The sequence below is a fragment of the Bos taurus genome, chromosome 11 (assembly GCF_002263795.3).
Source record: "Bos taurus isolate L1 Dominette 01449 registration number 42190680 breed Hereford chromosome 11, ARS-UCD2.0, whole genome shotgun sequence".
NCBI classification, from domain to species: domain Eukaryota; kingdom Metazoa; phylum Chordata; class Mammalia; order Artiodactyla; family Bovidae; genus Bos; species Bos taurus.
In genome coordinates, this window is record NC_037338.1 from 8,719,732 (window position 1) to 8,743,549 (window position 23,818).

Consider the following 23,818-nt stretch of genomic DNA (forward strand, 5'->3'; position numbering starts at 1 on the left):
CCAAGTTAGATACCTGGGTTCAGAAGACCCCCTGGAGAAGGAAATGGAAACCCACTCCAGTATTCTTGCCTGGAGAATTCCATGGACAGAGGAGCCTGGCAGGCTACAGTCCACTGGGTCACAAAGATTCTGACACGACTGAGCAACTAACACATACACAAGCAAGATCTATGGTGACTTCCAAGATCTATGGAAGACTCTCATCTTCTGAAAAACAAGGGTCCCAGCTCACACTGTCTCCTGATTAGGCCCCCTCCTCCCCCTCCAACCCCCTCGGCCACCGCCGTCTCTCTCAGTCTCTCTCACTGTATGTCTCCCATCATTCCTTCTGTCCTACTATTGCAGTTTAATACACTTTTGCTGCTAGTCTCTCAGTCGTGTCCCACTGTTCGAGACCCCATGGACTGTAGCCCACCAGGCTTCTCTGTCCATGGGATTCTCCAGGCAAGAATGCTGGAGTGGGTTGCCATTTCTTCCTCCAGGGGATCTTCCTGACCCAGGGATTGAACCTGTGTCTCCTGCATTGCAGGCAAATTCTTTACCATCTGAGCCAGCAGAGAAGCCCTTCATCACTTATAAGTTCCATCTTGAAAAACAAAAGAAAAAATGATTTGTTTTTACAACTGCACTGTCAGTTTTACTGTTATTTTTCGGTCCTACTCCTCTCCACGTTTATTTTTCTTCTTTGTAAAGTACATCATAAGGAATTATTTCAATAAGTTCTGCAAATAGTTAACTCTATCTTTGCACTTCTGAATTAAAAAAAAAATTTCCTTAATGAATAATAAGTTTCTGAATTCTACTGGGTGTAGAATTCAAGTTCAATGGAACCCAAGGTATTGGTCCATTGTCTACCAGCGTTATCGTCAATGAGGAGTCTGGTGTCCAAGACTTTAACCTGTAAACTGTTTTTTTGTTGGTGCTGATTTGATTTCTTTTTTTTTTAATTAACGCTTTATATAATATACCATGCTTTTGAAATGTGAGGTTTTTTTACAGTCCAGTACATGAACAACCTTGGTGAGCATTCTGTGTGCACTTGAAAAGACTGTGTATTCTATAGTTGTTGAGTCTTTTATTCTGTAAATGTCGGTTAGGTCAAGATGGTGCCATTCACATCTTCTATATCTTTACTGACTTATGCTCTAGAAACAACTGATTTTTCTAGTTGTTCTGTCATTTACTGATGAAGTAGTAATGAATTTTCCATTGCAACTTCGATTATCTATTTCTCCTTTTAGTTCTGAGAGTTTTTGTTTTGAACCTCTCTTACAGGTTGCATCATAATTATTATGTATACATTACAAGCAGACCTCAGAGATTTTACAAGCTCCATTTCAGACCACTATAATAAAACGAATATCTCGATAAAGTAAGTCACAGAAAGTTTTTGGTTTCCCAGTGCATGGAAGAGCTAGGTTTACATTGTTCTGTAGTCTGTTAAGTGTACAAAAGCACTGTGTCTTTTAAAGAATGTACATGCCTCGATTAAAAATGCTTTATTACTAAAAAGCACTATCACCTGAGCCTCCAGTGAGTCCTAAATTTTTTTGCAAAAGTAACACCAAAGATCAGTGCTCACAGAGACTTCCCTGGCGTTTCAGTGGTTATGACTGCCTTCCAGTGCAGGGGGTACAGATTTGATACCTGGTCAGAGAACTAGAGTTCACATGTCTTAGAGCCAAAAACCAAAACATAAAACAGAAGCAGCAAGGTAGCAAATTCATTAATGACTTGAAAAAACAGATCAGTGATCACAGTTCACCATGTATATAAGGAAATATAAGTGTAATACAATATGTAATATAAATATAACAATGTAAATATAATATAAATATAATAATGTAAATATACTATTGATATAACAACTATAAAAATAATAATAATGTTTGAAACATTGAGAGAATTACCAAAATGTGACACAGAGGTACGAAGTGAGAAAATGTTGTTATTGTTGTTCAGTCACTCAGGTGTGTCCAACTCTTTGCGACCCCATGGACTGTAGCCCACCAGGCTTCCTATCCATGGATTCTCCAGGCAAGAATACCGGATGAGTTGCCATTTCCTTCTCCAGGGGATCCAATTTCTGACAATTTAACTAACCTCCCAGAATCAGTTTAACCAGAGACTTGCTGTAAGGATTAAAGGAGATGGTGTTTATGACGTGCCCAAGCTAAGAGCTTGCTAAATGAGTATCGCTCCTGCAGAGCCTGCTGATAACAATACTGTTGCAGCTACTACAGAAGCGAAAGGATCCATGGACCAGGACCCAGAAGCTGGGAAGTGCAGAATGACAATGGGTTTTTTTACAGCTTGTCACAAGTCAGCAGCATTTGGTGTCTACCGTGCTGGGTAGAGAGCTAAATTATGAAACTTGGCTGGGAACCAGAAGGTGAGGCTGGAGGTGGAGCAGGAGCTCAGGGCAGATCTGAGCAAGGGGAGCATCAGCTGGGCTGCGGTGAGCAGTGGCAGCAGACTTCCTTAGATAGAGCAGCATCACTGCTGCCAGGTGATAGCTCTGTGACCTCCTGCTCCCCTGGAGTTTGTACCAGTGCACGAGTTCCAGGCCTTGAATCTGCCTGGTAGTCAGTGGAGCTCAGGCCCTGCCCCTTCACCACTTCGGCCGAACGCAGAGAGTGCTTGCATGCATGCTAAATCACGTCAGTTGTGTCCATGTCTTTGCAACCCTATGGACTGTAACTCGCCAAGCTCCTCTGTCCATGGGATTCTCTAGGCAGGAATACTGGAGTGTGTTGCTATGCCCTCCTTCAAGGGATCTTCCCTACCCAGGGATCAAACTTGCATTTCTTATGTCTCCTGCATTGACAGGTGGGTTCTTTACCACGAGTGCCACCTGGGAACTCACAAATGCAGAGAGATGGACCTTTATTAGAGGTGAGACTCCAGTGATAGAGACGAACAGGACTGGAGATGTTTCCCACCCAGGTACAAAGACCATACAAATACACAGGGGTGGTGGTTACACACCACACATTAAAGGTGGGTAAGTGATTCTAGGTCTTTCCATAGCTCCCATGTTGAGAGTCTCTCCGGTTCCCCGTGGCTGTTGGGTGTCTCTATAACCTTCCCCAAGCACAGACCTGCAGTCCATAACATTGTGGGCAAACAGGAGACAGGCAGCAGAAGAGCTCTGTAAACCCGTTCACCTCTGGTCTTACCATCTGCCCTCCACAGAGCTGATCTGTCCAAGGTCACCATGAGCTCATCTTTCGAAACTTCCCATGACAAGTCTTTTCATAAAAGCTTGAATTTCTAACTTTAATAGGCTGATGATAATAAAAGCAATTGTTCAGAAGCCAGAAAAACTAAATAAGTCAAGAGGATGATAAAGATTTAAACATAAGTCATATTTAGATATTTTTAACCAAGTAATATGCTAGAAAAATATTTCTTATTATTCTTTAATTAGGCAAAGATGCATAAAGGCCATAAAACACTGTATCTCTATCGCAGTCTGCTTTGACTTCGGTAAACAAAAAGCTCTTCTTTGCCAAGTTCCCCAACTCAAGAAGTAGAAGTGTCATGTCAATGAAGTTAACAGTTAAGAACAAAGTATTTTAACTTCAAATTGTTATTCAGGAAAGAATTTTGAGGACTCCTTTAAAAAAAATTGGCAGTTGTCATTTAATATATGATGTGATCTAAAAGCGTATTATTTTTTAATGTTACCTAGGAGATTTCATCAGCTTCCTGACATTCTTAATCTTTGGTATAATTGTCTAAATTGATAGAACATCTTTTATTAAACGGATCAAGTCACACCCTGCCCTTTCATAAGTCAAGTAAACAGGTGTGATTATTCAGGGCTCGGAGTTCTTACTTCCTTTGTCTCGCTTTTTTCTTTCCCCCCTCCAACCCTCTTAAAACTCTCTGATAATGATAAAAGTGACATTGTCTTAAATGATAAGAAGCACCAAAATTATTTTCTCCCTGACCTTTATCGCTTGCTGAACAAGTAGCTTCTGTTAGCAAAAGAGTTCAAGCTTTTTCTTACAAAGGATTCCTGGCATCGTGCCGCAAGAAAAACATTTATTGTTTCTGATAAGGAAAGTTATTAAGCCCTCATCTTTTCTCAGAAAACCATTTAAGCAAAATAAAATTGAAGAGTATTTTAGGAACTACAGAAGAAGCAATTGAAGGGAAGGGCTTCCCTGGTGGCTCAGATGGTAAAGAATCTGCCTGCAAGGCAGGAGACTCTGCAAGGCAGGTTCAAACCCTGAGTCAGGAAGATCCCCTGGAGAAGGAAATGGCAACCCACTCCAGTGTTCTTGCCTGGAGAATCCCATGGACAGAGGAGCCTGGCAGGCTACAGTCCAGAGTGTTGCAAAGACTCAGACATGACCAGAGACTAACACACACAGGGGCAAAAAAAAAAAATTCATAGGTTACATTTTCTGCAGATTCTCATGGAGTTTTAGAACTTGGACTGTGTTTCTTGAATCGCATAAAATACATATCCAGGATAATTGTTGGCATCATTTTGATACCCTGTGGCACATTTAAATCACTAAACTTGAAAGTAGAAAAAGTAAGTTTTGTAAAAAGAAGTTGGGGAGAGCAAATAACAGGAAAAAAATCACATGAAATTCACATAATGGGCTGAATACGCTTGAACCTCTGCAATTGGCTATTTCTTGGATTGAGGGGTTCAGAACCAATTTTCATCTCCTTTTAAACCTAAATGTGTGTGTGTTTGCATCAAAAGTGTTGCCACCATTTGTTAAAAAGGCAGTGCATGTGCAAAGTTTCATCACTTGGTAGTTAGCTGCCTTTACTGTTTTTTTTTTTTTTTTTTTTCTGGGGCTTTGAAACAAACCAGTGTGATCTATGTATCCTGTAGGCTGCAGAGTCCATGAGAACGGAAAGACACTTTTGTCATTAATTCTTAAAAAACTATGGACTAAATGGCTGCCAAGTCAAAGTTATAACAAAATCCCTTCCTTTTGTTCCCAAAAAGTGTGGGTTGCTTTTACACTGTGCTCCATTCAACTGTAGGTATAGCATATAGTCAGAGAAAAGACACCTAGTATATTAAAGCCACATAAAAGGAAGCATGCATTTACAAATAATAAGATTCATTAAGGAAAATAATAGAAGTGGCAGTAATACTCATTAAGTCGAGAATTCATAACTTGAGATTTCTCATTCACAATGAGCTTCATGGTATGCCACAGTCTTTAATAGTCTAGCTGCTTTTTGTAATCCTTTCCTTAAAAGGCTTTGCATGTTAGAATATGCAAAATACACATAAAAGACCGGCTTCTCTGACCATCTCTTTGTGTTTGGGTATAGATTTCTGTATGGCATAATATTTCCACTTGTGCTGGCTTCCTGGCATGAGAATGTTTATTGCGCTCATTAGCTAAGAGGGTATCGGCACTGGTCCAATGCACACAGATCTGCCTTCTGATTTCAGCCATTAAATTGCAATGGGGATTCACGGGCTTTAACATCGTGGGTGTGAGAATAATAAAGCGGAGCTCCATCTTTAGCCCAGTTACCATGGATGCAGTTAAAGGTCAGAGTGCCAGCTGCTAACTAGTTGCCTTTTGAGCTATGTCTCCCCACCTGCTCTGGGTTTTCAAGCACTCTGTCCCTCTAGGTCTGTCCCGAAATACCTTCACCCACTTTAGTGACACACTCACCTCTCCCCTCTAAGACAGAGGACTCCCCCTTTCAAGACAATGGTTGCCATAGGTCTCGTCTTCTATTTATGTTTTATAGATGGGTACAGAATTGGAAGAAAGAGGCTATAATAAAAATACACACTGCTGTTGCTTCAGCATCCTCAATTCTCTGCTCATTTTCTGCACATCACTCTACATGCCTAACGAAAAAAAAAGAAGTATAGTAAATTCCCATCTCTGTTAAAACTGGTAATGGGTTCAGGCGCTGATGCATTCACAACATGAAACATCAACTTCTTCATTCGGCCCAAAGTCCTAGGAGTTAATTCCCTGTACTGCATGAAGTGTCAAGGTAATTACAGAAGACCAGCCCTATTTCTCCGTGCGCCGCCTGGCTTCCCGAGCCCCTCTGTTTACAGATGCACCAACGCAGAACCACAGTGCTTTCATTCAGCTGAGCTTCTTAATCGAAAAGGTTTGGACAATGTTGGATTTTCAAAAAGAAGAACTGTGTCTGTGGCGGGGGGTAAGGGGTGCAGAATTAAAAGTAGCCAAGCAAAATCAAGTGCATGGTAAGAAAGCTGAAAGCGCTATAAAATATCCCCTGATGTCAACACCTCATTTCAATAGATTTTAAAACTCCTGTTCATTTCCAAAAGACGGTACTATGAGCCTTTCCCCAGGTAACCTAACTGGGGATCTAACCTAACACGATCACATTTTGAGATATTCGGGGAACATGTAGCTAAAAAAAAAAAAATTCCTTGGGGAAAGTTTATTGTTTTTCTTTCTGTGTAGATATAACTCCTAACTATGTGTAGCTATATAAGCCAGAATACAAAGAAACTTAGAAAAAAAAATGTTGTGCCCCTCTGTTTTAAACATACATTTATATAACTTGTCATTTCATAAAAATAAATTAAGTATTATATGAGCCAAATGTTTCAATTCCACACAAGAGTGGTTTCTGGGACTCTTGGCAGAATGCCACTATATTCATTTTTATTTCAAACACAATGTGAAGTCTTTAATTTTAATATACTTTGTAACTATAATGGTTATAAGGCATATACTGTATTAATTCATCCTCATCCTTTTCTGGTCCTGGGCAGATTCCACTGAGGAACAGAAAGATGCCCTGATTTCATGTGTCTTACATACTTGAAAATATTGCTGAAGAGTCGAGCAGAATGTAGACCGGAGAGCACAAGAGTCTGAAGCTGAGCCTTCAGGGCTCTGTGCCCTAAATGCTGACACTAGCTTTGACATCTTGTCCTTCCGCATCCCTGGTCCCCAAGTTTAATGGCCAGGTGGAAAGGTGAGGGGCACCCCCTGGGGCTCTTCCCCAGCTCCTGAGTCCCGACGCATCTCCCCAGGGAGCCGTCTCTCAGCCTGTCCTCAGTCTGGAACTGGGCATCAGTTGGTTAGCTGATGGGAGCCTGTGTGTGGCAGCCTGTGTGATGGCAGTGTGTCCAAGGGCCCCTTTCTTCTCTGGAATGCCACCAGCCAGCAGTCAGAGAAACAGCAGAGAGAGAACACTAGGATAGCCCAGTCCCAGCTCTGCCAGGAAAAGGAAAGGCCGATCCCAGGAAGAGGGAACAGAGTGGCAAGGATGGATACATATGTAACTCTACTAATCCCCAGTGACAGTCCTGGGGTTTCAGAACGACCTTCGTAGCACAGTGGAATTTCTTCATTAAAGAGCTGCTGAAGGGGGCGGAAGGGAGAAGTCATCTCCCTAAGCCGTGTGGCAGTATCTTGGGGACACCAAGCTAACACATTTCCAGCGATCACGAAGACTTCAGCTCCACTCTTCCTCTGCCACACTTCTAATCAGAGAATTTCTTCCTGTGCCTTGTTTACTGTTGATATTTTCAGGCTGATTGGAGAGGAATGACATTTTGACAATTTACTATAGCAGTAAGCACTGTGCAAACAAAAGGTGCTGATGAAAACGGGAACCCATTATTATGTAAATGACAGCTGAGTAACACAGACTCCATCTCCCAGTCACCATCATTGAGACCAGTTTTACTCAATGATAATAATTTTCATGATTGCAGACTTCAGAGTGATCAGAAATATGCTTTCGCTGTTGCATTTATCTACCGCTGGTACTTGACCCTTAATTAAATTCTGAAACTTTTTTATATAATAAAGTAAAATACAGCTGACACTTCTGCTCAAACAAAGAGGCTCCAACACAGAGCTACCAAATAAGATAAAGGTATTCCAGACTTACCTCGCCGTATTTATAGTAAACATGGATGGTACAGTGTATTTTGAAAGCTAGCTTAAAGTTTAAAATGCAGATGTGTGCTATCAAGCGATTTCAATTCTGTGCTTCAGAGCTGCTCCTCTTAAATGGTGCTAAATATCTTGGACACGTCATAATAAAAAAAAAATCTGTTTAAAAGACATGTAAATGTGCTCTGAAAATAAGTTCTGTGGATTCTTTAAATCTTCCATCTTAATATCTAGACTATTCAAATCGAGTCTTCAAAACTATGCCATTTATTAAGATACACACAGCATGGTAAGCTGGCGTTGAGTTTTGTAAGGGAATATTTTCTTCATAAATTCATTCTTGTCTTAAAAGGAGAAAAGCCGAGGCAAATCTGAAGACAGCATTTTGGCTTTAATGAAAAATTGATTGGCTAAAACAGATGTCAAAGTGAAAATACAAAGAAGTCAGGCATTATGCGTGTATCAGCTTTTCTTTTTAAGCGTTCCTGATGGAAGAATACACTTTGGCTAATGTGTTCTCATTCTCTTGAAATCTTTCTAGTGCTTCAGAGTGTTTATTTACCTTGAAGTTTTCAGAGTCTCAGGATAGGTAAAAAGGTCTTCATTGAATATGTTAATAAGGAAAAGTCAGCTTGAAGGGGCAATTGAATGAGCCCATTTTTTAATTTTTTTTTTTTATATAACCCTTTGTAACCAGGCAGCTCATGGAACCAATGAGCTCCGAAGGTAATTACTTAAGTGGGTTTCATGAAGAGTAGAGAGATGATTGGGCCACATTAAATAACAATTGTGTCCTTAATGATGTGTTGGGCTATAATGCAAACATCCCTCCACCATCACTCGCAGGATCTCCACTGTACCTTTCTAACGACCCCCAGGCCCTCCATCTCCCTGCCTCAACTGGGGGCTTTCAGAGACTGTATAAACACTAAGTGAGCTGGTATATTTTTTTAGACTGCAGGGCCTGCAGCTGCGTGGTCATTGATAAATTGGCTATGAATTGCTGAAATACTTCATATGAATATAAACATTGTTGTAGCTTTGTAACTGAAAAAACATGGAAGAAAGAAATGTGCTTGACTTGAGAGAGAAGACTACAGTTCAGAATGCAGCCTTCTAGAGATTTCCTTCTTGGTGCAGTGTAAAGGTCTCGTTTACAGGGAAACCAGCATAAAAAGTCCAAAAAGTATGGGGATGTAGTGGAAATTTTCTTTACTAAAAAGGGATGTTTTAAAGAAAGTAATTCAAGTGTGGTTTTGAGTTTAGGTATCAGTGGTTAAAAAAAAAAAAAAAAAACACCTGCCAATACAGGAGACTTAGGTTAAATCCCAGGGTCAGGAAGATTCCCTGGAGAAGGAAATCACAACCCACTCCAGTATTCTTGCCTGGAGAATCCTATGGAGAGAGGAGCCCTGTGGGCTACAGTCCATGGGGTTGCAAAGAGTCAGACACAACAGCGATTAAACAACAACAATGTGTATAGAGGCAGAAAATACTACTGCAGCATGTTATATTCTTTTCAAACATGTAGTAATCTGAGTGTTTGTGTCCACTCCATTTGTGTAGAGATATCATAATAAATATACCTGATGTCTGAGTTAGGAGTTACATGAGATGCTACCTAACCCTGAAAGAATTTTCACAGTGGTGTAAACTTGTAGGAGAAAAATAAAATGGAAAGGGTAATGCGCCCAGGGCCATAAATTTTCTGGTAACCCCTAATAGTATCTTTTTGTGGACATGGCTGTTGAATCTTTTAGATGATCATGAAATCTCTAATGCTAAAATCAATAAATATATTTCTGAGTTAATTCCAATAGAATGGACAAAATTCAATCAGCTGTCCAAATACTTTTCACTAAATTCTAACTCTTGGGATTAACTCTGTACCCATTTCAGAGAATGGGAAAATGAGGTACCTAAAATGAGAAAACTCCTCTGAAATTTCACTGTAAGTTAAATATATGGTGGGAATGGAAATGAACCAATCTCTCACCTCTTCTCTTTTTTTTTTTTTTTTGTCTGTCTGCTTGTTTTAGTTGAGTAATGAAGACATTGAGATAAGAAGTGATACAGAAACAGACATATGCGCCACAGAAAAACCACAATCCAAGCTCATGTTGAAACATGTGTTCCCAGATTGGACTTTGAAAATAAGTACCACCAAACCTCTCCATGTTAATTCTTCAAATTAAATGAGGGTAGTGTAACTATGGGGCTTCCCAAGTGGCTCAGCAGTAAAGAATCCGCCTGTAATGCAGGAGACAAGTTCAATGCAGTTCAATCCCTGAGACGGGAAGACTCCCTAAAGTAGTAAATGGTAACCCACTTCAGTATGCTTGCTTGGAGAATTCCTTGGACAGTGGAACCTGGTAGGCTACAGTCCACAGAGTCGCAGAGAGTCAGGCACAACTGAGCATGCGTGCATCGCACCTGTATATCACAATCTCCAATTCTGCCTTCTTGGATGAAGCACCTATGGTACACCAAGTGTGGAGCTTTGCAGATGTAAGAACAGCAGCCTTGAACAGAGGAAAGAAGAGGAGGAGGCCACCAAGGCTGGGTCCTGCGTCTTGTTTGATGCTTCCTTTTTGTTCACAGCCATCGGTGAGCTGGGGTATCAGACCCCATAGGAGGTTGCCTGTCTCTCTGCTTTCTCAGAGCTTGAATTGAACCCTGGTCTGATTGACTCCAAAGCAAGACTCATTCACAGCCTGAGCTGGCCAGTGGGGAAAGGGATAATCAAGGCTCAAGTCCAGATGCCCCAGTAGCATGCTGCAGGCACTGGCAAAGAAGCAATGCCACTGTACTGACTAAAGGAGACCACCCCTCATCCCGAATATTCTTTTAAAACCAAGGATGAGCTGCCATATGAGATATTACCTGACCAGCTCCTATTGAGTCCTGAGCGATCTGACTTTTCATCAAGTATTTTGTCCTGAACTCTAGAGAGTTAAGTATTTTGTGCCCATTTCACAGATTTGAGAAATGAAATTCATAAAGTAAAATATTTCTCCAAGGCTAGGATGAATGAATTGCACAGCTGGAAATGAGAGAAAAGCCAGGGGCACTTCCCCTGGTGGTGGTGGTGGGCCTCAGTCTTCCCTGGTCGCCGTGTTTGATTCCCAAAGAGCCTTTGTAAGTTTGTGTGCTATGATCCTCTCAGTGACATTTGAAAGTGAGAAGAACCAACTGTGATACACACACACAAACTCCTTCAAAATATCTTGGGCGCACTCTTTTTTAAAGCAGAACTCCATGTGAGTGATAGCCAATTATTTGGAGGAACTCAAGAGCCTCTTGATGAAAGTGAAAGTGGAGAGTGAAAAAGTTGGCCTAAAGCTCAACATTCAGAAAATGAAGATCATGGCACCTGGTCCCACCACTTCATGGGAAATAGATGGGGAAACAGTGGAAACAGTGGCAGACTTTATTTTTCTGGGCTCCAAAATCACTACAGATGGTGACTGCAGCCATGAAATTAAAAGACGCTTACTCCTTGGAAGGAAAGGTATGACCAACCTAGATAGCATATTCAAAAGCAGAGACATTAGTTTGCCAACAAAGGTCCGTCTAGTCAAGGCTATGGTTTTTCCTGTGGTCATGTATGGATGTGAGAGTTGGACTGTGAAGAAGGCTGAGCGCCAAAGAATTGATGCTTTTGAACTGTGATGTTGGAGAAGACTCTTGAGAGTCCCTTGGACTGCAAGGAGATCCAACCAGTCCATTCTGAAGGAGATCAGCCCTGGGATTTCTTTGGAATGAATGATGCTAAAGCTGAAACTCCAGTACTTTGGCCACCTCATGCGAAGAGTTGACTCATTGGAAAAGACTCTGATGCTGGGAGGGATTGGGGGCAGGAGGAGAAGGGGACGACAGAGGATGAGATGGCTGGATGGCATCACTGACTCAATGGACGTGAGTCTCAGTGAACTCCGGGAGTTGGTGATGGACAGGGAGGCCTGGCGTGCTGACACAACTGAGTGACTGATCTGATCTGATCTGATTGGGTGCCAGGCAATGTTTTGCACTTGATGTATATGAACTGCTCAAAACCACCTTATAAAGTATGCATTATTGTTTTCAGGGCTTCCCAGATGGCTTAGTGGGTAAAGAATCTACCTGCAATAAAGGAGACACAGGCTCAACCTCTGGGTTGGAAAGATCCCCTGAAGGAGGGAAGGGCAACCCACTCCAGTATTCTTGCCTGGAGAACCCCATGGACAGAGGAGTCTTCCACGATACAGTCCATGGGGTTGCAAAGAATCAGACACAACTGAGTGACTGAGCACACAGGCATACACACAGCATTGCTTTCATCCCCATTTTATGAATGAGGAATCTGAACCACGAGGACTAGGTGACTCACTCCAGGCCATGCAGCTGGAGAATGGAGCCAGGATCTGAACCCAGGATGGGCTTCATGAGCCTGGACCACTGAGCCACTCTGCTTCCTGCGAAAGCAATGGTGGTTGGTTAGAGTGAGACCCATCCCAGACCATGGCAGCAAGAAACTAGGAAATACTGATTAAAACCCTATGGTAAATGGACTCAACTAGTTATCCCTTTCTTCAAAATACTTTTGCTGGGGACCATTCTTTCCTCTTTATTGAATTTGTTACAATGCTGTTTCAGCTCTATGTTTTGGTTTTTTGGGCCACAAGGCATGTGAGATCTTAGCTCCCCGACCAGGGATCGAACCAGCATCCCCTGCAATGGAAGGGGGAGTCTTATCCTCTAGACCACCAGGGAAGACTCTATTTATTCTTTTTAATACAACCTATTTGGATGCTTTTGTTTTCTCTTGATTTTCATTTCATTTCATTTCATTATTTCATACACAGATTTCAAATTAACAACAAATTTTGTTGCCTACCCTCAGACTGAAATACAATAACGTATAGACTTAGATTCAGCAACATCCATGCTTATATATATTGATACTTAATACTTCTTTATTGTAGCTAAATTAATAATGTAACTTTTTTATGTCAATATGCCAATTCATATGAAAGATACTTGCAAAAAAATTATTCTTGAAGCACTTTAGGAAGAGATATGAAAGGAATAATAAAATAGAGGAATAAATAAAATTATTTGGGATGAAGTTATAAATTATAGTAAGGGCTTCCCTGGTGGCTCAGACGGTAAAGAATCTGCCTGCAGTGCAGGAGACCAAGGTTCAATCCCTGAGTTAAGAAGATCCCTTAAAGAGGGGAATGGCAACGTACTTCAGTATTCTTGCCTGGGAAATCCCATGGACAGAGGAGCCTGGTGGGCTACAGTGCATGGGGTCGCAGAGTTGGACAAGACTGAGCAACTAACACTTAACTATAAACTTTAGTACTGGCTCAAAATCCTTGAGAAAGGAACTTCTCCATGTCTAGGTGATCTCTGAATTTCCCTTGCTGCTCTGTCTCATTTCTCTGTGCTGTTCTGTTTTCTCACTTGACTCTGGGAGATGGTCCAGGTCTCTGGCAGTTTGCACAGCATGTCACACCATTCTTCCTCCTTGACCCCAAGGAGGAACCACAGTCCTGACCTCTTTCTCACCTGGCCCCTCATAAATGGGTGTAGAAAACTCCACCCTTGCCCTCAGGAGCTGCAAGTCATTCCAGATCCAGTGCCAGCTGCTCCTTGGGAACCTTCCAAACCCAGAGCACAGGGTTAGTTCACATGTGACTGGGATAAAGGTTTGTGATGGGAGCTTATGCCTTTTAATACATGCTAACTGAGTCACCACTGTGGACCCAGCCCTGCATTCCCTGACTAACCCTGGAGCGAGGGTAGAAACCCCACGTTCTTGCTGAACACTGCTTGAGAGACCCTAGTCAGCCGAAGGCGCCCCGAAGGTCCTTGTGAAGATTCACATTCTCAAAATGCTCCCAGGAGCCCTGAGCTGCCTCAAAGGCACTTTGCTTTCTCACACAATGATGCTCTCCCAAGAAGTAGAGACAGAGTTGAAGCGTGGGCTGCAGGAGTGTCAGTAGGGAGATGCATCGGGACCAAGTGGGACTGGTCCATGTCCAGAGTGGGACTGGACAGAGGGGAACACCAGGCTTCAGTGCCAACAATGTCCCAGCAGACTCAAGGGGCTCTAGGGCCAGCATGGCCCTTCCAAGTCACCCCAGTGTGGAGCAAGGAGGTCAGGCCCTTAAAACCCCACATCAGGGGTGTGCTCGTGTATGCGTGCTCAGCTGTGTCAGACTCTTTGCAACCCCATGGACTATAGCCTGTCAAGCTCTTCTGTCCATGGGATTCTCCAGGCAAGAATACTGGAGTAGTCTGCCATTTTCTCCTCCAGTGGATCTTCCTGACCCAGGAATAGAACCTGCATCTCCTTCCCTGGCAGGTGGATTCTTTACCATCTAAGCCCCCTTTATTTTTTGTTAACTTATTCTATAGGCTCTTCTCCACAGAGGAGTCAAAGTGATCTTCCTTTTTTAAAAATTTGAAGTACAGTTGATATACAGTATTACATAAGTTCAGCTTCCCTGGTGGCTCAGGGGTAAAGAATCCACCTGGGATGCAAGAGATTTGAGTTCAATCCCTAGGTTGGGAAGATCCCTTGGAAAAGAAAATGGCAACCCACTCCAGTATTCTTGCTTGGAAAATTCCATGGACCGAGGAGCCTAGCGAGCTACAGTCAGAGGGGTCTCAAAAGAGTCAGATATGACTTAGTGACTAAACAACAGCAGCAGCATTATGTAAGTTACAGGTGTACAATACAGTGATTCACAATTTTAAGGAAGATCAGGTTGAGCTTCTTCTAAGCTGAACCTCCTCCGCTTGGGATGTGGCCCCTCGGCCTTGATTCCTGGCCAACAAGCCCCTCACATCTGAAGACTGATCATGGCTCAGCCCTCACCTTCTACCCACTCCTCTCATCTCGGCTGCTTTGCCCTTTTCATTGTCATGCAGACCCTCTTCCTATGCTGTGGTTCAGGCCTCTGCTTTTGCTGGGACTTCTGTTTCCTTTGCTTGCCCCCTAGAATTGTCACATCTCCATTAAGATGCCAGATTCTTGGGGAGTCCCCTGCAACACCCTGATTCAGAAGGGCTCCTCACCTTTCCAGACTCTTTCTGTCTCTCTGAAGCCAGTATTCATTCCCGGTAAGGAGTGTGTGTGTGTGTGTGTGAGCACATGTTGTTTTGCTCACCACTATATCTAAGCTCCTAGAACAGTTCCTGGCCTAGAGGAGCATTGAATAAATATTTGTTGAGTGAGGACGTAAATGAAGAGATCAATGAGCAAATAGAAGCACGCCAAAAAGTTATGGATAATGGAGTTTGTAAGTTACCGAAATTTTCAAGGAGAGGATCAGAGTCAATCTCAGCTAAAAGAAAACCCTCCAATAAATGGAAATAAAAATGTTTATTCTACTGAGTTATGATCAGAAGGAGAGGATTTATATCTCAGTTCATTTACAAGCACCATATTATAAATTCCTTGAGGCCACAAACCAGGTTTCATTTCAGTTTTATTCCCCCAAAGCCCCTAGCATAGGTGCATGGTACTGTAAATGAATGAGTTGCCCCCTAAATGAATGTTGAACTCAATTAATTTAGCATATCAGTATACTCTGTCATTAAAACAAAGCCTTCGGTCACCTGAAGCCTTCATGAATGCAGAAGGTTGGCCCATTTCAAGTATCGTTATGTTTTTTCTTGATCATCTTTAATAGTGTTAGACTAGCACACCAATTTTCCTCAAAAATGCCTGTAGATGTCGAGTTAGGGAAAAACATTAAATATTGCATTGCTATTTGAGAGAATTTGCTAACTTTCATAGGAATGAAAGGCTCATTCACTGGGGCTCAGAAGGACTAGCCCATGAACAGCGTTTATGGGGTGGGCTCTGTGCTTGGCCCCGCCATGGGCAAAGGTGCTGTCTTAATGATCCAGAGGAATGCTCGGGACACACGTGGCTGTTGGAGGGAGCTGGTGTGGGGGCTTTGGCTGGGTTCCTTTATTTTAGCTTGGTAAACCAAGCCTGGAGTAGGAAACAGCAACCCACTCCAATATTCTTGCCTGGGAAATCCCAAGGACAGAGGATCCTGGTGGGTGTGACAGAGGAGCCAGTGACAGTCCATTAGGTCACAAAGAGTCTGACCCTACTGAGCAACTGAGCACAGCAAACCAGCTACTCTGCCTGCTAATGAAAAATTGGTACGATGTATTTTGAAGCAAGTAAGGGACTGACCGTGACGCTCCCCTTGCAGCAAACATACATCCCTATGAACACTGGGAGAAGCAAGGCTGAGCATCCCTTCACCACAACTTTCGAGAACCTCAGCAACAACAACCAGCCAATCAACAATAGGTCCAGCTGAAAAGCCATGAGAAACCCAGATATGGCATTACAAAGCAGAGACATTACTCTGCCGGTTTTCCCAGTAGTCATGTATGGATGTGAGAGTTGGACCATAAAGAAAGCTGAGTACCGAAGAATTGATGCTTTTGAACTGTGGTGTTGGAGAAGACTCTTGAGAGTCTCTTGGACTGCAAGGAGATCAAACTAGTCAATCCTAAAGGAAGTCAGCCCTGAACATTCACCTGAAGGACTGGTGCTGAAGCTGAAACTCTAATACTTTGGCGACCTGATGTGGAGAGCTGACTTATTGGAAAAGACCTCGATGCTGGGAAAGACTGAGGGCAGGAAGAGAATGGGGCAGCAGAGGATGAGATAGTTGGACGGCATCACTGATTCAATGGACATGCTTCTGCTGCTGCTAAGTCACTTCAGTCATGTCCAACTCTTTGTGACCCCATAGACGGCAGCCCACCAGGCTCCCCCTGTCCCTGGGATTCTCCAGGCAAGAACACTGGAGTGGGTTGCCATTTCCTTCTCCAATGCGTGAAAGTAAAAAGTGAAAGTGAAGTTGCTCAGTCGTGTCCAACTCTTAGTGACCCCATGCACTGCAGCCTACCAGGCTCCTTCATCCATGGGATTTGCCAAGCAAGAGTACTGGAGTGGGGTGCCATTGCCTTCCCTGAAATGTCCATGAGTTTGAGCAAACTCTAGGAGATAGTGAAGGACAGAGAAGCTTGGCATGCTGCAGTCCCTGGGGTCGAAAATAGCGGGACACAACTTAGCAACTAAACAATAAAACAACAGCTCAGTAGAGAAATGCCAGCATGGACCATCATACTGATATTGGAAGCAGTCCAGCCACATTCAAACCTGAGCCCAGTCTTCCCGGTCAAGGCCAAATCTCCAATCACAGACACCATGGAGGAAATAAGAAGCTGAGGGAGACAGACGGGAAGAAGAGCCCAAGAGACCAGAGACCCAAGGGACACACAGGAGGCAGCAGTGGGCCCTGTGTGCCCTGTCTCTTTGCAGTCATGAACCATGTTTAAGCAGACACTGCATTTTTCCCATTATCTCTGTTTTTCTCATAATGAAAATAACCCAAGCTTTTCAAAAAAAAAAAAAAAAATTTAACCAAGACACTCATACCTGCAAAAGTCAAATAAAACCACTCATAATCCTACCACAAGCAGACCAGCATTATTCATCTTTTATGTGAATGTTACACATATATTTTTCTCCATATAATGTAGTTCACATCTACTAACTAATAACTGACTGTCAACCGTCTGAGAATTCTGCAGCTCTACGGCATGCCTGAAAGACGTGCTATCAACTGTATTTAGCATTTCTGTCTACTCCTTGGTCCATTCATCCAGTGAATATTTTTTAAGTACCTACTATGTTCCAAGAAGTAGTCTGCAAGCTCCTGATGCAAACTAAGAGACACCATCATTGTTTTCAAGCAGGTCAAAAGGAGAAAAGAAAGTCATTACAGTTCCATGAATTATAATTTAGTGAGTAGGAGCATCTTACCTAGTTAGAGACTGAGAAGTTTCCAGAGATGTGATAAATGAACTCCGTATTGGTGAGTAGGAGGCAGCTAATAGGGAAGGAGTGAGGGGGAGGGGACCAGGAGAGGAAGCATTTGAGGAGTAGTCAGGAGGTCAGAAGAGCTGACACCCAGGAGGGGAGACGAGAAGAGAGGATGGGTGGTGCTCACTGGGTGTGGGATTCAGGAGGGTTCTGCTGAGGCTGAGCTGGCATTTATTAAAGCTACTCCAAGAATAGCAAAAGCATGAACGGGGGCAAGTAGAAGCATGGACAGGAGGGAAAGTTAACTTGAGCCCAGATGATAGGATCCGAAACAGAGGAAGCAACTGGGAGCCTTGGCGAGAGGAGGAGGTGGCGGTGGGGCTGGAGAAGGGTCCATGTTGGGAGGAAGGCAGCGTGTGGGACAGAGAAGACAGGGGCCAGCCTCCTTGGGGAAAGGGCTAATGAGGGCTGAGGTGTCTGGGTAGCAACTGCTCCGTGGAGAGCTAGACAGCAAAGCGGGAAAGAGGAGCTAGACCTCAGTCACAGCAAGCAAACTCTACAGCAGGGATCTCTGTAAAAGTTGGAGCTGGGTGGCTTGGAGGTATTTGCAGCAGAATTGGAGACAAGCTGGACACCAGGCACATGGTGGCCAGACTTTTCTCCCCACCCTTGACCCCTTCTCCTCTTCTTCCACCTGCAGAAAAATGACCGCACATGTGCTGTTCCCAAGATGACCTGTATGTCACTCTTCACATTTCACCTAAATCCATCAAAGGAACTCTGTTTCTTCTCTCTGTGTGTATGTGTGTGTGTGAGAGAGAAAAAAAGCTAGCTTCTCCGTTCCTTATTGCTGCCAGTTCTTACCTAGATTTCCTAAGGAACAATCTTTTTTCTACTTTCTCATTATCTGTTTCTCTTATTGTCTGTACAGGACTCCAACTCCGTTTCCTGGAAAGAGACTTGCTGTGAGGTGTCTATAACGGGGCACTGGGGTTGGAGAGGATGTTTAAAAGAATAATTAGAAATAATGCAATTAGATAGTCACATCAGAAGCTACACACACACACTCACATACACTCACACATACACTCACATTCACACAAACATTCACACACACACACATATTTGAGTCTACGACCTCATCTTTTAAAACTAAACCTATATTTCCTCAAGCATTAGCATTTTAGGTCAAACCTTTACAAGGATTTCTTCGTTAATTTCGTCACCTTATGATTTTTCTACTTGGTTTAATTAACCAGCATGGCAACTGTACTGATATTTGGCTTATTACCGTATGGAGCTTTTCAGCCATGCAGGTGCAGTGGATTAAACAGATTTTATAGGTTAGATCTGAAACATAAACACGATTTGTAATACATTTCTTTTCAAAAGTGTATACTAAGCTCCCCAGCAGCATACTTCAAATTAGCCTGTAGAAGTTACCTGCTCATAATTTGAAGTTTCCTGAATAGACATAGATACTGATGTATGTAAATATGTCTAGATAGAACTCTGGATGCACGATATAATTGTGTTGTAGCTAAGATAATGTTCCACAGCAGGGTAAATTAGCACATTCGTGAATTATCCATATGTTTAACATCAGTTGCAAAGATCTAATCATTAGTTGAAGAAAAACTTACACTCCATCAGAAAAAAAATTTCTCTATAAACACTGACGCAGTTAGATTCCTGGAGTGAATGGCAACGTCAGTCGAAGTATAACAGGCTTGTGAATTCCAAACACACTTGCATTTGAGGATGGCCACTTGTCAACAACAGGCTTCCCTGGTGGTTAAGACAGTAAATAATCTGCCTGCAATGCAGGAAACCCGGGTTCAATTCCTGGATTGGGAAGATTCCTTGGAGAAGGAAACAGCCACCCACTCCAGTATTCTTGCCTGGAGAATTCCATGGACAGAGGAGCCTGGCGGGTTGCAGTTGATACATTTGCAAAAGAGTCAGACACAACTGAGCAACTAACACACACACTCGTCCAGAGCGGAGTATCTTTAAGTTCAACCAAATCTTACAAACGAAAGTTAGAAGAAAGAATAATTAATCAAGTCACAGACTGGTTCTTTCCTATCACAGATTAATCTTGAGGCAATAATATTACAAGCTTGGATTTAGAAAAAAAATTGTCCCCAAAATATAGACTATAAAAGATGGATGCCCTGTGAGATGGGAACAGTTATTCCACAGATGGAAAAATCTACCGGATAGGCTGCTGAGTTAATCACAGTCGAAACAGGTTTCTTTTTTCTAGAACTTCTCGGAGACTTTGCTATGCTGACGGGCGCTGTGAATTTCTACGATGGGACACTACTTCTCAAGCTGATCTGTGCCTCGTCAGTTGGCAGTGGCAGGGAGCGAGGTCTCAGGATGGGAAGACCTTTCAACGTGGATGAAAGCTCAACTGGTCCAAACTGTACCTGGGGCCTGATACTGACCTCAGGATGTCAAATGGAGATTTGGAGATTTCATCACAAGTGCAAGAACTTGGACTTCCTATTGGTCCAGTGGATAAGAATCCACCAGCCAATGCAGGATACACAGGTTCGATCCCTGGTCTGGGGAGAATCCACAGGCTGTGGACCAACTAAACCCGGGCACCACAACTACTGAAGCCCGAGCACTCTAGAGACTGTGTTTGACAGCAAGAGAAGCCATCACAGTTAGAAGCCTGTGTACTGCAACAAAGAGAAGCTCCCGCTTGCCACACCTAGAGAAAAGCCCTTGCAGCAACAAAGACCCAGTACAGCCAAAAATAAATAAAAAATATTGTTTTTTAAAGTGCAGTTCTTTTTCTGGGTCACAAATGCAAGTCTGAGAAATAAGAGAACAAGCAGTCACTATATCCATGGCTTTCAAACAAATTTAAGGGAAGTGAGAAAAAAATAAGGGAAGTTCTTCAGCACTGCCGTTTTGTAAAAAGTGTGGTGTTCTAGGAGGGGGTAGATGGGGATACGGCAGTGGGGATGGAGGGCACCAGAAGTCACCAAGGTGCCAAAGAGATGTGTTGAGTCACCTCCACCCAGCCCAGCTACTCTCTGTAGACGAACAGCAAGCACGAACAATCTCAAGTTCACGGGTGTCTTGGAGGGACGGGCTGACTTAACCACAGAGTTGAAATCCCCCAAGACGGTCAGTGTAAACCGCCACGGGGATTGGTCTCTGCCTCTGGAAGCTAAACCCTTATCGCTCTACAATGAGGGTGCTTTACATTTGGAATCAATATTTAATTCATCAACACTCAGCCTGAAAACTGAATGTACTGTCGGAGTTGGCAAGGGGATGCGAAATTTATGTTTTAATTAGTTGGCCCTTTCATCAAACGGTAGACACGATGTCTGTGGTTTAGGACTTTGAAACAAACCCTATGTGAGGGGGAAATCACCAGGCACATAGAACCCATTCATGTGCATGTTTATGGTTTCTCTACCTGCGAAACGGAAAGAGTTTGTGAAGGTATATTTTGGGGAAAATTTACACAGGTTTCTTGTTCATCAAATTAAGCCAGTGCGTATTTTACTCAGCAGAACATGAACTTGGGTGTGGCTTCTTAGATTGGGGTGGGGTTTTGCCCGGGATTTTTCTGAATTGTTCAGTGAAGATACCACACACATGGCAAAGAAAACATCCAGGTTAAATTGGGTAGAGATCATTTTTTAAAGTTTTATGCATGTGTGTGTGTGCACGCACACATGTGATTATATATATATTTTTTTTGTCTGCCTCGGGCTTCATTGCTCTATGGGACGTGGAATCTTAGTTCCCTTACCAGGGATCGAACCCATGTCCCCAGCATTGCAAGGAGGATTCTTAATCACTGGACTACCAGTGAAGTCTCTAGAGATCATTTAAGTATGTGAACTCAAGTACTATGAATTAAACCTTCACAGACAACGGCGTGTGGAAAGGAAGTCAGAAACCGTTGCTGAGGATGAGACACAAGCAGAGCGCTTTCGTCCATCTTTGCGGTAACAGTTCTGTGAAATCAATGAGATTATTTGTATAACCAGAGTCTTGACTTCCTGTTACCAATGCTGAGAAATAGAAGTCAACCAAAGCACTGGTTCTTCTCAGTCAGACCCTTGGAAGGGTCAGCACCCAGGAAACAGCTCTGTCTAAACTGGTCACACGCCCAGCCTACAACACAACAACCCTCCAGACGGATGCTCCAGAGAAGAGCGGAAGGTACTTAACGGCTTCTCCCATCCTTGTAGACCCCAAGCCCATCCTCATGATGCACTCTGCTCTAAGAGGACTGGAAAACCAGTATCTTTCATAGTAATGACTTCCAGTTTACAGCCTTCATTGGTTATATTTCCTCAATAGCTGTTGTGTTGAGATTAACTGCATAAATGGTCTGCAGCTGTCTGTTATGAATTAAGGGAGTTTAATCAAAGTATTTCTAATGTACAGCATAATGATAATACATGGGGGAAGTACTATTTAAGAGATAATGATGGCTTCAGAAGATCACTGTTGTAATGTTTAGTGCATATGCCTTCAGCATTGAATTTGTTGTTGTTCTGAATATGCTTAATGGATCGCTGAAAGGCGGCCTAATGCAGGATTGTTTGATGGGGCTGACAGAGCTGGAATTAGCCCATTGCTGTTTACTGCATACAGCCATTAAGATTAATTGCTGCCAGATAATTTTGACTGTTTTTATCTTCTGGAAAAAGTGTCACTAATGGGTTTATAAATTGGTTCACTATTACTAATAGTCAGGCCAGTGTAACAGGATAGAATGTCAGCTAATTCTAAAGATAAAGGTAAAAAAAAAGTCTAAAGTACTATATGGCTTGCTAGTTTTCAGGAATACTGTCATTTAATAACAGACACGCTGATATACGATGCTCATTAATGTGATTTCCTGAGCTTTGCGTTGAACCTAATAGATGCTAATAAAGTCTTATTGAATGTCCCATTAAAAAAGCGCAATCTGTTTTCTACATTAGTGGCCAGTGTTGCTTATCCTCAATGAGTAAAACCCAAATTCCAATCTGTTCCCAAACCAAGCTTTTCAGAGCATCTTTACACCTATTTTTGTTTTTATGAATGTGAACTGACTTCCTAGGTGGCTTAGATGGTAAAGAATCCACCTGCAATGCAGGAGATCCAGATTCGATCCCTAGGTTGGCTTCAATCCCTGGATTGTGAAGATCCCCTGGAGAAAGGAGTGGCAACCCACTCCAGTATTCTTGCCTGGAGAATTCCATGGACAGAGGAGCCTGGCAAGCTACAGTCCATGGGATCGCAAAATGTTGGACATGACCGAGTGGCTAACACTTTCACACTTTCAAATGCGAACTGTATAGAGACAAACTCAAGAAAAATTAACAAAGTTCATGAATTTGCAGTCATAAGTGGTATGTAAGTTACCTGTGAAGTTCACAATTTGGGCTTTTTTATATAATGTTCAGGCAAGCTTCTAGGAACTATTGTTTGAGGATTGTTTGCAATTGAATACTATTTTAAACATTAAAGTAACTTAGTAGTACTGATTTAAAAGAAAAACAAAAAGCTTCAGGGACTTCCCCAGTGGTCCAGTGGTTGAGGGTCTGCCTTCCAGTGCTGGGGATGCCGGTTCAATCCCTGCTCTGGGAACTAACATCCCACATGCCAAAGAGCAACTGGGCCTGCTCCCCACAGCTGCTGAACCCAGGAATCGGAACTGGAGAAACCCGAGAGCCACAGTGAAAGGGCCAAATAAATAAATGTTTTTTTTTTTTTTTTAATTCACACACGTAAATTTTAACACCTAAATCTTAAGACTAAAATGTTCTAAGTATATTTTTCCGAGGAAAATTAAATGAATTTAATTCTTTTTAAGTGCTGTGATTCTAGTAGATTATCCATGGAGCAGTCAGTCATCTCCTCGAACTAACCAACCAAACTTCCCACACTGGTTGGCAGAAGTTAACATGAGTTTTGCCAGCTTACCACAATTTATAATAAAATCCCTTGTGCACAGAATTTCAAATGGACTCTTTATTTCTGAGTTCTAAAAACTCAATGGAAAAAATATGAACCAGACAGATAGAGAGTGAATATTTAGCCA

General features: G+C 42.6%; 1 long non-coding RNA gene across 1 annotated transcript in view; it reads left to right on the top strand.

Annotated features, from left to right (window-relative positions):
- LOC132346543 (uncharacterized) overlaps nt 1-22,707 on the top strand; it is a 78,066-nt gene extending 55,359 nt beyond the window's left edge. The window contains exon 2 of the long non-coding RNA XR_009496369.1: nt 9,935-22,707. This is a non-coding gene — a long non-coding RNA (uncharacterized lncRNA). The remainder of the gene's footprint in view (nt 1-9,934) is intronic.
- The last annotated feature ends 1,111 nt before the right edge of the window (nt 22,708-23,818 follow it).